This window comes from Rhipicephalus microplus, unplaced genomic scaffold (assembly GCF_043290135.1).
Source record: "Rhipicephalus microplus isolate Deutch F79 unplaced genomic scaffold, USDA_Rmic scaffold_807, whole genome shotgun sequence".
Classification (NCBI taxonomy): domain Eukaryota; kingdom Metazoa; phylum Arthropoda; class Arachnida; order Ixodida; family Ixodidae; genus Rhipicephalus; species Rhipicephalus microplus.
Window position 1 is genome coordinate 995 of NW_027465361.1, and position 14006 is coordinate 15000.

Consider the following 14006-nt stretch of genomic DNA (forward strand, 5'->3'; position numbering starts at 1 on the left):
ACGGCTGGAGAAGCTTTGCTGGCCGGCTTTCGCTCCTCGTGTTTACCGTGCGTTAAAGTTGCGCGTCCGTGGCTCTCGCAGCTCTTGCGCGCCCGGTCGCAGAGAGGAGTACGCAACCTCGACCGCACTTTCCCTGCAGGCTTCCTTCCGACTCGAAGTCCTGCGGCGGTCTCAACGAGGTGCCACATCCTCAATGCAGTCGGTCGCCCCCGTTTCGGTTGGGCTCTGGCACGACGGTCGCCACCGTCTCGCCCTTGAGTGGCCGCTGTTGGCGCTCGCTGTGAGGTGTTCAGCGTGCTGTCCGTGTTGCCGACGCGGTCAAAACGAGTCGACGGCTCACGTTCCCTTGTGCGCCGAAGGCTCTCTTGATATGTGATCCGACCCTCAGACAGACGAAGCCAAGGGAAGACCCAAGGCCGCAATGTGCGTTCAAAGAATCAGTGCTCAGTGTGTCCTGCAATTCACACCAAGTCTCGCAGCTGGCTGCGTTCTTCATCGACCCGAGAACCGAGTGATCCACCGCTTAGAGTCGTGAAAAAGTGTTTGTTCAATTCCGTACAGTCAAAACCAAACGTTTCTGGCACTCGGCCAAACAGTGGCCAAGAAGGGCGCTTTTCAGCGCACGCTTGGACTCCAAAACTCTGCCGCGCCTTTTTCGGCTGCCGCAAATCGAGCAAACGGTGTGTTTCGGACGGCGTTTCGCTTTCGCTACTTGCGAGTGCTTTCGTGGTCCACCCCTCTATAAATACTCGGGAGGCGTCGAAGCCGGTTCTCCAAGCCGGACCCGTAGGTATCGTTGTGTGCTCGCTCTCATTGGCCCGCCTAACCAGAAAATGCCTGCGGTACACCCATTTGGATAAGAGTGCACGCAGATGCGGGCCTCGACGGCTACACATTTCCTCGGGCGGCCGCCTCCCGGCCTCCGTGGAGCGCGGGATGCACGGTCCCATCGACAAGCCTCTCCCGTTTTTACCGTGGCGTCGCGGTTCACCACGGCAGGCGGGTCGGTCTCCTCCGCATAAAAAGGGGGACCCCCGCTTTTTGTTCCACGAAATCGCACAAGCTTTTTTCGCATCCACGGTTTGCCACCGCACACCAAAATGCCGATCCGGCTGCCTACTTTAGCCAACAGGTGGAGCCAGGCGCGCCGTACTTGCGCGGCACTTCCCACGTCCACCGAAGTCGGTGCCAAGGACCACTTTCGGCGCCGGAGCCGCGTACGAGCCTACTCGAGGCGGAAGAACGAAGCCAGCAAGGGCCTGGCCGCAAGTGCGTTCAATTGTCGGGACGTCCAAGTCCCTCGTTCTTCCGTGCTTCCTCTTTCGGCAAGTCGTTGCGGCACCTTCCCAAAGCGCGCAGACCCGCTAATCGCGACGAGCGCGACGTGGCCGTGCCGCCTTTCCCTCGGCAGCAAGCAAAACGCCTGGCAACGTCGACGCTCCCCTAACCGCGATCTCGCACCGTGTTTCGTGTGGCGAATTCAAAAGCCGGCCGGCGCTGCTGCAACCATTACGGTCGGTACGCATACGCCGCGGAGGGCGGGACGGTCATCGGAGCGTGCGGTTCCTCCATCGAGTACTGCGCACCTCGGCCGTCGCATCGCCGTGCCATGACCGGCCGCGCGTCAACGCGAACCGGTGCCAGCGAGATCCCTCGCCTGCAAGAACCGACCGGCAGCCTCCGTCACCCGAGGACGCGGAGGCGCTTGCCGCGGACGGCGGGACGGTATGCACTGGTGCACAGCGGACCCGTCACATCGCAGTTCCTTGACCGACCGCCGACGCTTGTGCCGTTCCTCTCGTACTTGGCAGTCGCCGCGCGATTGTCGGGTCTCGTTCTTGCACGCTCGAACGGTCGGGAGGGCACTCGGCTGGCGTTTCGGGAACGCGCAGCCTCGCCTTCTACCGACGTAACCACGACTCGCCGTTCGCGCTCCGCCGCTCCTGTTTACAGTACTAGGCGGTCCCGCAGCGGTCGGGTCGCGCATTTCGAGCGCTTCGAGCCACGGTGCAGTGGCGGGTCGAAAGCCGACCTATGAGTGCGTTGCGCCGTTTGTACCCGCGTCCGCCACCTGGCCGACCGTCCAAGGTCGCGGTGTTGGCGTCCGCTGGGCGCAACAATTTGTCACGGGGTGCCGCTCCACATTCAGGCAGCCCCGTGGGGAAAAGCCGACCCCGCGTCCAAACGGGGTCAGCGGCAGAAAGTGTCGGGCGCAGACGCAGCTGAGGCGCTCACCCTTCACAATCCGTTAATGATCCTTCCGCAGGTTCACCTACGGAAACCTTGTTACGACTTTTACTTCCTCTAAATGATCAAGTTTGGTCATCTTTCCAACAGACCGGCGCAACCGAAAGGCCGCGCCGGACATCGGTCCGAAGACCTCACTAAATCATTCAATCGGTAGTAGCGACGGGCGGTGTGTACAAAGGGCAGGGACGTAATCAACGCGAGCTTATGACTCGCGCTTACTGGGAATTCCTCGTTCAAGGGGAACAATTGCAAGCCCCTATCCCAATCACGAAAGAAGTTCCACGGGTTACCCAGTCTTTTCAGACAGGGATAAAGACACGCTGCTTCCTTCAGTGTAGCGCGCGTGCGGCCCCGGACATCTAAGGGCATCACAGACCTGTTATTGCTCTGTTTCGTGCGGCTAGGAGCCGCTTGTCCCTCTAAGAAGGTTGTAAGGTGCTGGGAACCCCGCACCTATTTAATAGGCTAGAGTCTCGTTCGTTATCGGAATTAACCAGACAAATCGCTCCACCAACTAAGAACGGCCATGCACCACCATCCACCGAATCAAGAAAGAGCTCTCAATCTGTCAATCCTCCCAGTGTCCGGGCCGGGTAAGTTTTCCCGTGTTGAGTCAAATTAAGCCGCAGGCTCCACTCCTGGTGGTGCCCTTCCGTCAATTCCTTTAAGTTTCAGCTTTGCAACCATACTTCCCCCGGAACCCAAATACTTTGGTTTCCCGGAAGCTGCCCGCCGAGTCATTTGAGTAACTCAGGCGGATCGCTGGTTGGCATCGTTTATGGTCAGAACTAGGGCGGTATCTGATCGCCTTCGAACCTCTGACTTTCGTTCTTGATCAATGAAAACATTCTTGGCAAATGCTTTCGCAGTAGTTCGTCTTGCGACGGTCCAAGAATTTCACCTCTAGCGCCGCAATACGAATGCCCCCGTCCGTCCCTCTTAATCATTACCTCGTATTCCAAAAACCAACAGAACAGAAACGAGGTCTTGTTCTATTATTCCATGCAAGTTTATTCAGGCGACTCGCCTGCGTTGAGCACTCTAATTTTTTCAAAGTAAAAGCACCGGCCATCTCGAGGCACACAATGAAGTGCACCAAGAAAGAACCGGCATGATGTTCAGTCCGAGCCGTCGCATCGGGTAGATGCACTACTCGTCTGGAACTGAGATCCAACTACGAGCTTTTTAACCGCAGCAGCTTTAGTATACGCTATTGGAGCTGGAATTACCGCGGCTGCTGGCACCAGACTTGCCCTCCAATTGATCCTCGTTAAAGGATTTAGAGTGTACTCATTTCATTACGGGGCCTCAAAAGAGTCCCGTATTGTTATTTTTCGTCACTACCTCCCCGTGCCGGGAGTGGGTAATTTGCGCGCCTGCTGCCTTCCTTGGATGTGGTAGCCGTTTCTCAGGCTCCCTCTCCGGAATCGAACCCTGATTCTCCGTTACCCGTAACAACCATGGTAAGCAAGTAACCTACCATCGAAAGTTGATAAGGCAGACACTTGAAAGAAACGTCGCCGGCTCGTGGCCATGCGATCAGCACAAAGTTATCCAGAGTCACCACACAATACGGGCCGAAACCCGATCGATCTTGGTCTAATAAAAGCACCCGTTACCCAAAGGGCTCCAGGCTCACTGCATGTATTAGCTCTAGAATTGCCACAGTTATCCAAGTAGGAAGAAACGATCTAAGGAACCATAACTGATTTAATGAGCCATTCGCGGTTTCGCCTTATTTCGGCATGTACTTAGACATGCATGGCTTAATCTTTGAGACAAGCATATGATTACTGGCAGGATCAACCAGGTAATCGTTCGACTGCGCGTCCGTCCTCGCCTTCGGCGGGCCGGACGCAGTCTGTGTGCGGCGGAGGCCACCTTCAGGCGCCCCAACACGCTTATTTTGCACTCCGAGATGACGGCGTTCGAGCTCGCTACGGCACAACCTTCCCGAAAGACGAGTGGGAGCCGTGCGGCAAGAAGCACGTTCATGCTCGCTCTTTTTCGTTGCATCGACTCGGTCGCGCCGTGCGGGTTGCCCAAGCCCGCTGCACTGTCGGTGGACCGGCCGGAACTAGCAACGGAGCCGAGACTGCAAAGCCGCCAGACGACGGGTCACGCCCGCGTCTTCGGCGCTTTCGCATCTGAATCGCCCGAGGACGACACGGAACACACCTCGATATCGTGGTAAAACGGCACCGTCCGACAACCAGCCCCTAACGCATCAAGCGGATGAGGCTGCAGACGACTGCCGTGGATTCCCCTGGAGCAGACCCGAGGACACGCTTGACGAGGCCGAAGCCCGCCGCATATCAGACACCCGGTCGCTTTCGCGTACGCCGCTCACGAGAACCCCCACATAATAGCAGCGATAAGTACCCAGACCTCCTTGGGCACTAATACGAGCGTACTCGAGAAAATTTCACCGCGGGTGTGCCCCGAAACGTGTGGCACGTTGAGCGTGCCACAAGTCTACGTCGCTCTCAAACCCGCCGAGGTCGTAGAATTTGCGACCCTACTCACGAAATTCCCACCGAGGATACGGCCGCAAACGTACCGCACCTTGGGTAGGCCACGAGTTTGTGCAACACTACGCTGACGGCACAGCACCGAGGTCGTGCGCGCACGCACGGGAAAATTCCGCCGCGGTTTCTGCCGAAAACGTGAGGCACCACGACTCTCCGCAAGTTCGCGTCGACTGCGAAAGACCGAAGTCGTGAACGACGTGTCCGCTACTCGCCGCCGACACGCTGGACACCAAACGTACAACGACTCGACGGCGTCGTAGAGGCCCACGACGCGGTTTTCCTTAACGACGTCTCGGCGTGGCACCGACAGGTTAGAACGGCCGACCAACGTTCCCTGTCCGCCGTTCGGCTCAGTCGAAGGGCTCGGCGACTTCGGCAACGCTGCGAAGCCGCACGGTGACGCACGCCATGTCCCCATTTTTTTTTTTTTTCTTTCTGCGTCTGCCGGGGTGCCCCTATAATAGCAGCGATAAGCACCCAGACCGCCGTGGGTCGCTCGCCCCGGCTGACGTGGTTTTTCGTACTCCTGCAGCGGTCGCCGTCAAGCACGTCCAAATACGCCACTTTCGTGGGCGCTTTCGCGCTCTTTCGCGTCGCCGGTGTGCCAGCACTCACTCTGCCAAAAACGGCGAACATCCTAGTGGCGGTTCCCACTTTTGCGTCGGCGTCGCCAACCCCGCCCCGGCATACGCGGTTTGCCGTACTCGTGCGGCGGTGGCCGGCGGGCACGTCGAAAGACACCGATATCGTGCGCGAGTCGATGCTTCTTGGTCTCGCAGGAGGGCCGCCACTCACTCCTGCAAAAACGGCGAAGATCCGAGCGGCGCTTCCCACTTTTTCGTCGGCATCGCAAACCTCGCCCCGGCAGACGCGCTTTGCCGTACTCGTGCGACGGTCGCCGGCGAGCACGTCGAAATACGCCGATATCGTGCCCGAATCGGCCCCGTTTCGCTTCGCCGGAGTGCCAGCACTCACTCGGCCAAAAACGGCGAACATCCGAGCAGCGGTACCCACTTAGCCGTCGGCATCCCGAACTCCGCGCCGGCTGACGCGGTTGCCGAGCTCGTGCGACTAGCGACCGCGAACGCGTCTCGCGACGCCGCTTTCGTGCGCGGCTCCCATTGCGACCTGGGTTACCCGAGCTCGACCAGCAAAAAAGAAGGTCGAAAAAAAATTTTTTTTTTCTGCGTCTGCCGGGGTGCCCCTATAATAGCAGCGATAAGCACCCAGACCGCCGTGGGTCGCTCGCCCCGGCTGACGTGGTTTTTCGTACTCCTGCAGCGGTCGCCGTCAAGCACGTCCAAATACGCCACTTTCGTGGGCGCTTTCGCGCTCTTTCGCGTCGCCGGTGTGCCAGCACTCACTCTGCCAAAAACGGCCAACATCCGAGCGGCGGTTCCCACTTTTGCGTCGGCGTCGTAAACCCCGCCCCGGCAGACGCGGTTTGCCCTACTCGTTCGACGGTCGCCGGCGAGCGCGTCGAAAGACGCCGATATCGTGCGCTAATTGGCGCTCCTTGGCTTCTCCGGAGTGCCGCCACTCACTCCTCCAAAAACGGCGAAGATCCGAGCGGCGTTCTCCACTTTCGCATCGGCGTCCCGAACTCCGCCCGGGCTGACGCGGTTTACCGTACTCGTGCGACGGTCGCCGCCGGGCACGTCGAAAGACGCCGATATCGTGCCGTAATCGGCCCCGTTTGGCTTCGCCCGAGTGCCAGCACTCACTCGGCCAAAAACGGCGAACATCCGAGCAGCGTTTCCCACTTTCGCATCGGCGTCCCGAAGCCCGCCCCGGCAGACGCGGTTTGCCCTACTCGAGCGACGGTCGCCGGCGATCACGTCGAAAGGCGCCGAATTCGTGCACGAATCGATGCTTCTTGGTCTCGCAGGAGGGCCGCCACTCACTCCTGCAAAAACGGCGAAGATCCGAGTTGCGCTTCCCACTTTTTCGTCGGCGTCCCGAACTACGCCCCGGCTGACGCGGTTTACCGTACTCGTGCGACGGTCGCCGGCGGGCACTTCAAAATACGCCGATTTCGTGGGCGCATTCACGCTGTTTCGCTTCCCCGGAGTGCCAACACTCACTCTGCCGAAAGCGGCGATCATCCGAGCGGCGGTTCCCACTTTTGCGTCGGCTTCGCAAACGGCGCCCCGGCAGACGCGCTCGTGCGACGTACTCGTGCGACGGTCGCCGGCGAGCACGTCGAAAGACGCCGATATCGTGCTCGAATCGACCCCGTTTCGCTTCGCCGGAGTGCTGCCAGTCACGGCGCAGAGAACGGCGAACAAGTGTTTTTTTTTTTTTTTCCTAGAATTTGTGTTATAGAAGGCACATTTGATATCGGACGATAATTTTCAACTTTATCACGCGCACCGATTTTCGTGTAGAGGTTTGCAAGTTTATGGGAATTTCTCCACTTGGAATAATGCGATTTAGTAGTACTACGAGAACTTCATGGATGTACTCAAGGGTACGGGGCAAGTCAGTTACGTCAACACCTGCAGATTTTTTACACTTCAAACTGAAAATTGTTGGTTGTGAGTCCTCGTGTGATATTAAAGGCCGATTCGCTAACACATAGAACAAAGAAAGAAAGGAAGAAAAAACGCCCGCGCTCGCTCAAGAAACCTGGGTTCGCAACAAGTGGCAACAACAAGCAACCGAGCGAGTGCGCCAAAACCCGTGGCGGCCGAACAAACGCGAAGTCCCAACCGCGTCAGCCGGGGCGGCACGGGACAGGAAAAATCACTTCAGCCGGGGCGGCGGGGCACCGAATAAACCTCGTCACCTCGTCGCAGGATAAAAGAGGAAACAAAAAGTCTAAACAGCGTCTGCTGGAGCGAATGCGTAATAAAACAACAACAACAACAAAAAAAAAACACCCGCGCTCAAGAAGTCTGCAATCCTCACAAAAGGCGACTGTGACCGAGCAGCGTCAGCCGGGGCCGTGCGGAAACGGAAAAACCGCGACTACCGGGGCGTCGAGGCACCGAAAAATCCACTTCAGCCGCGGCGAAAAAAAAAACAAAAAGAAAGACGGAGGGGGGGGGGGGGAACCACGTCTGCCGGGGCGAAGGAAAAAAAAAAACGCGTCTGCCGGGGCGAGCCCGGGTGCGGCACCACCGGGAAAACTGTGGCAAACAGACATGGCGATCGAGTGAGTGGGCCGCCAGCCAGGCTCAGCCAAAAAGTGCAAAGTCCGAACTGCGTCAGCCGGGGCGGCAAAAACCGCGTCAGCCGGGGCGGCGCAAAAAACCGCGTCTGCCGGGGCGGCACGAAACCGCGTCAGCCGGGGCGGGGCGAAAACTGCGTCAGCCGGGGCGAAAAGAAAAAAAAAAAACGCGTCTGCCGGGGCAAGCCCGGGTGCGGCACCACCGGGAAAACTGTGGCAAACAGACATGGCGATCGAGTGAGTGGGCCGCCAGCCAGGCACAGCCGAAAAGTGCAAAGTCCGAACCGTGTCAGCCGGGGCGACGCAAAAACCGCGTCAGCCGGGGCGGCGCGAAAACCGCGTCAGCCGGGGCGGCACGAAACCGCGTCAGCCGGGGCGGCGCGAAAACTGCGTCAGCCGGGGCGGCGCGAAAACCTCGTCAGCCGGGGCGAGCGAAAAGGGGGGGGGGAACCACGTCTGCCGGGGCGAAAGAAAAAAAAACGCGTCTGCCGGGGCGAGCCCGGGTGCGGCACCACCGGGAAGACTGTGGCAAACAGACATGGCGATCGAGTGAGTGGGCCGCCAGCCAGGCTCAGCCCAAAAAGTGCCAAGTCCGAACTGCGTCAGCCGGGGCGGCAAAAACCGCGTCAGCCGGGGCGGCGCGAAAACCGCGTCTGCCGGGGCGGCGCGAAAACTGCGTCTGCCGGGGCGAGCCCGGGTGCGGCACCACCGGGAAAACTGTGGCAAACAGACATGGCGATCGAGTGAGTGGGCCGCCAGCCAGGCACAGCCGAAAAGTGCTAAGTCCGAACTGCGTCTGCCGGGGCGGCACGAAACCGCGTCAGCCGGGGCGGCGCGAAAACCGCGTCTGCCGGGGCGGCACGAAACCGCGTCAGCCGGGGCGGCGCGAAAACTGCGTCAGCCGGGGCGAGCCCGGGTGCGGCACCACCGGGAAAACTGTGGCAAACAGACATGGCGATCGAGTGAGTGGGCCGCCAGCCAGGCACAGCCGAAAAGTGCTAAGTCCGAACTGCGTCTGCCGGGGCGGCACGAAACCGCGTCAGCCGGGGCGGCGCGAAAACCGCGTCTGCCGGGGCGGCACGAAACCGCGTCAGCCGGGGCGGCGCGAAAACTGCGTCAGCCGGGGCGAGCCCGGGTGCGGCACCACCGGGAAAACTGTGGCAAACAGACATGGCGATCGAGTGAGTGGGCCGCCAGCCAGGCACAGCCGAAAAGTGCTAAGTCCGAACTGCGTCAGCCGGGGCGGCAAAAACCGCGTCAGCCGGGGCGGCGCAAAAAACCGCGTCTGCCGGGGCGGCACGAAACCGCGTCAGCCGGGGCGGCGCGAAAACTGCGTCAGCCGGGGCGAAAGAAAAAAAAAAAAACGCGTCTGCCGGGGCGAGCCCGGGTGCGGCACCACCGGGAAAACTGTGGCAAACAGACATGGCGATCGAGTGAGTGGGCCGCCAGCCAGGCACAGCCGAAAAGTGCTAAGTCCGAACTGCGTCTGCCGGGGCGGCACGAAACCGCGTCAGCCGGGGCGGCGCGAAAACCGCGTCTGCCGGGGCGGCACGAAACCGCGTCAGCCGGGGCGGCGCGAAAACTGCGTCAGCCGGGGCGAGCCCGGGTGCGGCACCACCGGGAAAACTGTGGCAAACAGACATGGCGATCGAGTGAGTGGGCCGCCAGCCAGGCACAGCCGAAAAGTGCTAAGTCCGAACTGCGTCTGCCGGGGCGGCACGAAACCGCGTCAGCCGGGGCGGCGCGAAAACCGCGTCTGCCGGGGCGGCACGAAACCGCGTCAGCCGGGGCGGCGCGAAAACTGCGTCAGCCGGGGCGAGCCCGGGTGCGGCACCACCGGGAAAACTGTGGCAAACAGACATGGCGATCGAGTGAGTGGGCCGCCAGCCAGGCACAGCCGAAAAGTGCAAAGTCCGAACCGTGTCAGCCGGGGCGACGCAAAAACCGCGTCAGCCGGGGCGGCGCGAAAACCGCGTCAGCCGGGGCGGCACGAAACCGCGTCAGCCGGGGCGGCGCGAAAACTGCGTCAGCCGGGGCGGCGCGAAAACCTCGTCAGCCGGGGCGAGCGAAAAGGGGGGGGGGGAACCACGTCTGCCGGGGCGAAAGAAAAAAAAAACGCGTCTGCCGGGGCGAGCCCGGGTGCGGCACCACCGGGAAGACTGTGGCAAACAGACATGGCGATCGAGTGAGTGGGCCGCCAGCCAGGCTCAGCCCAAAAAGTGCCAAGTCCGAACTGCGTCAGCCGGGGCGGCAAAAACCGCGTCAGCCGGGGCGGCGCGAAAACCGCGTCTGCCGGGGCGGCGCGAAAACTGCGTCAGCCGGGGCGAGCCCGGGTGCGGCACCACCGGGAAAACTGTGGCTAACAGACATGGCGATCGAGTGAGTGGGCCACCAGCCAGGCTCAGCCAAAAAGTGCCAAGTCCGAACTGCGTCAGCCGGGGCGGCAAAAACCGCGTCAGCCGGGGCGGTGCAAAAAAACCGCGTCTGCCGGGGCGGCACGAAACCGCGTCAGCCGGGGCGGCGCGAAAACTGCGTCAGCCGGGGCGAAAGAAAAAAAAAAACGCGTCTGCCGGGGCGAGCCCGGGTGCGGCACCACCGGGAAAACTGTGGCAAACAGACATGGCGATCGAGTGAGTGGGCCGCCAGCCAGGCACAGCCGAAAAGTGCTAAGTCCGAACTGCGTCTGCCGGGGCGGCACGAAACCGCGTCAGCCGGGGCGGCGCGAAAACCGCGTCTGCCGGGGCGGCACGAAACCGCGTCAGCCGGGGCGGCGCGAAAACTGCGTCAGCCGGGGCGAGCCCGGGTGCGGCACCACCGGGAAAACTGTGGCAAACAGACATGGCGATCGAGTGAGTGGGCCGCCAGCCAGGCACAGCCGAAAAGTGCTAAGTCCGAACTGCGTCTGCCGGGGCGGCACGAAACCGCGTCAGCCGGGGCGGCGCGAAAACCGCGTCTGCCGGGGCGGCACGAAACCGCGTCAGCCGGGGCGGCGCGAAAACTGCGTCAGCCGGGGCGAGCCCGGGTGCGGCACCACCGGGAAAACTGTGGCAAACAGACATGGCGATCGAGTGAGTGGGCCGCCAGCCAGGCACAGCCGAAAAGTGCTAAGTCCGAACTGCGTCAGCCGGGGCGGCAAAAACCGCGTCAGCCGGGGCGGCGCAAAAAACCGCGTCTGCCGGGGCGGCACGAAACCGCGTCAGCCGGGGCGGCGCGAAAACTGCGTCAGCCGGGGCGAAAGAAAAAAAAAAACGCGTCTGCCGGGGCGAGCCCGGGTGCGGCACCACCGGGAAAACTGTGGCAAACAGACATGGCGATCGAGTGAGTGGGCCGCCAGCCAGGCACAGCCGAAAAGTGCTAAGTCCGAACTGCGTCTGCCGGGGCGGCACGAAACCGCGTCAGCCGGGGCGGCGCGAAAACCGCGTCTGCCGGGGCGGCACGAAACCGCGTCAGCCGGGGCGGCGCGAAAACTGCGTCAGCCGGGGCGAGCCCGGGTGCGGCACCACCGGGAAAACTGTGGCAAACAGACATGGCGATTGAGTGAGTGGGCCGCCAGCCAGGCACAGCCGAAAAGTGCTAAGTCCGAACTGCGTCTGCCGGGGCGGCACGAAACCGCGTCAGCCGGGGCGGCGCGAAAACCGCGTCTGCCGGGGCGGCACGAAACCGCGTCAGCCGGGGCGGCGCGAAAACTGCGTCAGCCGGGGCGAGCCCGGGTGCGGCACCACCGGGAAAACTGTGGCAAACAGACATGGCGATCGAGTGAGTGGGCCGCCAGCCAGGCACAGCCGAAAAGTGCTAAGTCCGAACTGCGTCTGCCGGGGCGGCACGAAACCGCGTCAGCCGGGGCGGCGCGAAAACCGCGTCTGCCGGGGCGGCACGAAACCGCGTCAGCCGGGGCGGCGCGAAAACTGCGTCAGCCGGGGCGAGCCCGGGTGCGGCACCACCGGGAAAACTGTGGCAAACAGACATGGCGATCGAGTGAGTGGGCCGCCAGCCAGGCACAGCCGAAAAGTGCTAAGTCCGAACTGCGTCTGCCGGGGCGGCACGAAACCGCGTCAGCCGGGGCGGCGCGAAAACCGCGTCTGCCGGGGCGGCACGAAACCGCGTCAGCCGGGGCGGCGCGAAAACTGCGTCAGCCGGGGCGAGCCCGGGTGCGGCACCACCGGGAAAACTGTGGCAAACAGACATGGCGATCGAGTGAGTGGGCCGCCAGCCAGGCACAGCCGAAAAGTGCTAAGTCCGAACTGCGTCAGCCGGGGCGGCAAAAACCGCGTCAGCCGGGGCGGCGCAAAAAACCGCGTCTGCCGGGGCGGCACGAAACCGCGTCAGCCGGGGCGGCGCGAAAACTGCGTCAGCCGGGGCGAAAGAAAAAAAAAAACGCGTCTGCCGGGGCGAGCCCGGGTGCGGCACCACCGGGAAAACTGTGGCAAACAGACATGGCGATCGAGTGAGTGGGCCGCCAGCCAGGCACAGCCGAAAAGTGCTAAGTCCGAACTGCGTCTGCCGGGGCGGCACGAAACCGCGTCAGCCGGGGCGGCGCGAAAACCGCGTCTGCCGGGGCGGCACGAAACCGCGTCAGCCGGGGCGGCGCGAAAACTGCGTCAGCCGGGGCGAGCCCGGGTGCGGCACCACCGGGAAAACTGTGGCAAACAGACATGGCGATTGAGTGAGTGGGCCGCCAGCCAGGCACAGCCGAAAAGTGCTAAGTCCGAACTGCGTCTGCCGGGGCGGCACGAAACCGCGTCAGCCGGGGCGGCGCGAAAACCGCGTCTGCCGGGGCGGCACGAAACCGCGTCAGCCGGGGCGGCGCGAAAACTGCGTCAGCCGGGGCGAGCCCGGGTGCGGCACCACCGGGAAAACTGTGGCAAACAGACATGGCGATCGAGTGAGTGGGCCGCCAGCCAGGCACAGCCGAAAAGTGCTAAGTCCGAACTGCGTCTGCCGGGGCGGCACGAAACCGCGTCAGCCGGGGCGGCGCGAAAACCGCGTCTGCCGGGGCGGCACGAAACCGCGTCAGCCGGGGCGGCGCGAAAACTGCGTCAGCCGGGGCGAGCCCGGGTGCGGCACCACCGGGAAAACTGTGGCAAACAGACATGGCGATCGAGTGAGTGGGCCGCCAGCCAGGCACAGCCGAAAAGTGCAAAGTCCGAACCGTGTCAGCCGGGGCGACGCAAAAACCGCGTCAGCCGGGGCGGCGCGAAAACCGCGTCTGCCGGGGCGGCACGAAACCGCGTCAGCCGGGGCGGCGCGAAAACTGCGTCAGCCGGGGCGAGCCCGGGTGCGGCACCACCGGGAAAACTGTGGCAAACAGACATGGCGATCGAGTGAGTGGGCCGCCAGCCAGGCACAGCCGAAAAGTGCTAAGTCCGAACTGCGTCAGCCGGGGCGGCAAAAACCGCGTCAGCCGGGGCGGCGCAAAAACCGCGTCTGCCGGGGCGAAATAAAAAAAAAAAACAAAGAAAAAAGCCCGCGCTTAATCAAAAGAAAACAAAGAAAAAAGCTTGCGCTTAATCAAAAGAAAACAAACAAAAAAAGTTCGCGCTTAAGCCTGGCGGTGGAACCACCGGGGCAAACAGACCTGGCGATCGAGTGAGTGGGCCGCCAGCCAGGCACAGCCAAAAAGTGCAAAGTCCGAACCGCGTCAGCCGGGGCGGCGCGAAAACCGCGTCAGCCGGGGCGGCGCGAAAACCGCGTCAGCCGGGGCGGCGCAAAAACCGCGTCAGCCGGGGCGGCGCAAAAACTGCGTCAGCCGGGGCGACATCAAAATGAGGAAAAAAAAAAAAACTGCCTTAGGACACCTGCGTACACTTTCATGCGTTTGGGCATATCTCTCTGTAACACGCGCGCCCCTCGTTACGCGCGGCACTCTGTTTTCTCCGACACCCATATTTCGGCGGCATGTGGCACGCGCGCCCGTCCCTACGCACGGCACACCGCAGTGCTTTCTCGATATTTTTCTTTTCCTCCAACACCGTCATCTATAGGCTTTTAGTGACCTGTTGCTTGTGGCACAAGTTCGCTTGCTCTGACACCTCTTGCATGCGCACCGTTTTTGC

At 62.1% G+C, this 14006-nt stretch overlaps 2 non-coding genes across 2 annotated transcripts; both read right to left on the bottom strand.

The window, feature by feature from the left end:
• Positions 1–378: 378 nt before the first annotated feature.
• LOC142795684 (5.8S ribosomal RNA) lies at positions 379–531 on the bottom strand. The gene has a single exon (XR_012893220.1). It is a non-coding gene; the product is annotated as a 5.8S ribosomal RNA (ribosomal RNA).
• A 1718-nt stretch (positions 532–2249) lies between these two features.
• Positions 2250–4063, bottom strand: LOC142795688 (small subunit ribosomal RNA). Its single transcript, XR_012893224.1, has one exon. It is a non-coding gene; the product is annotated as a small subunit ribosomal RNA (ribosomal RNA).
• Between the last annotated feature and the right edge of the window lie 9943 nt (positions 4064–14006).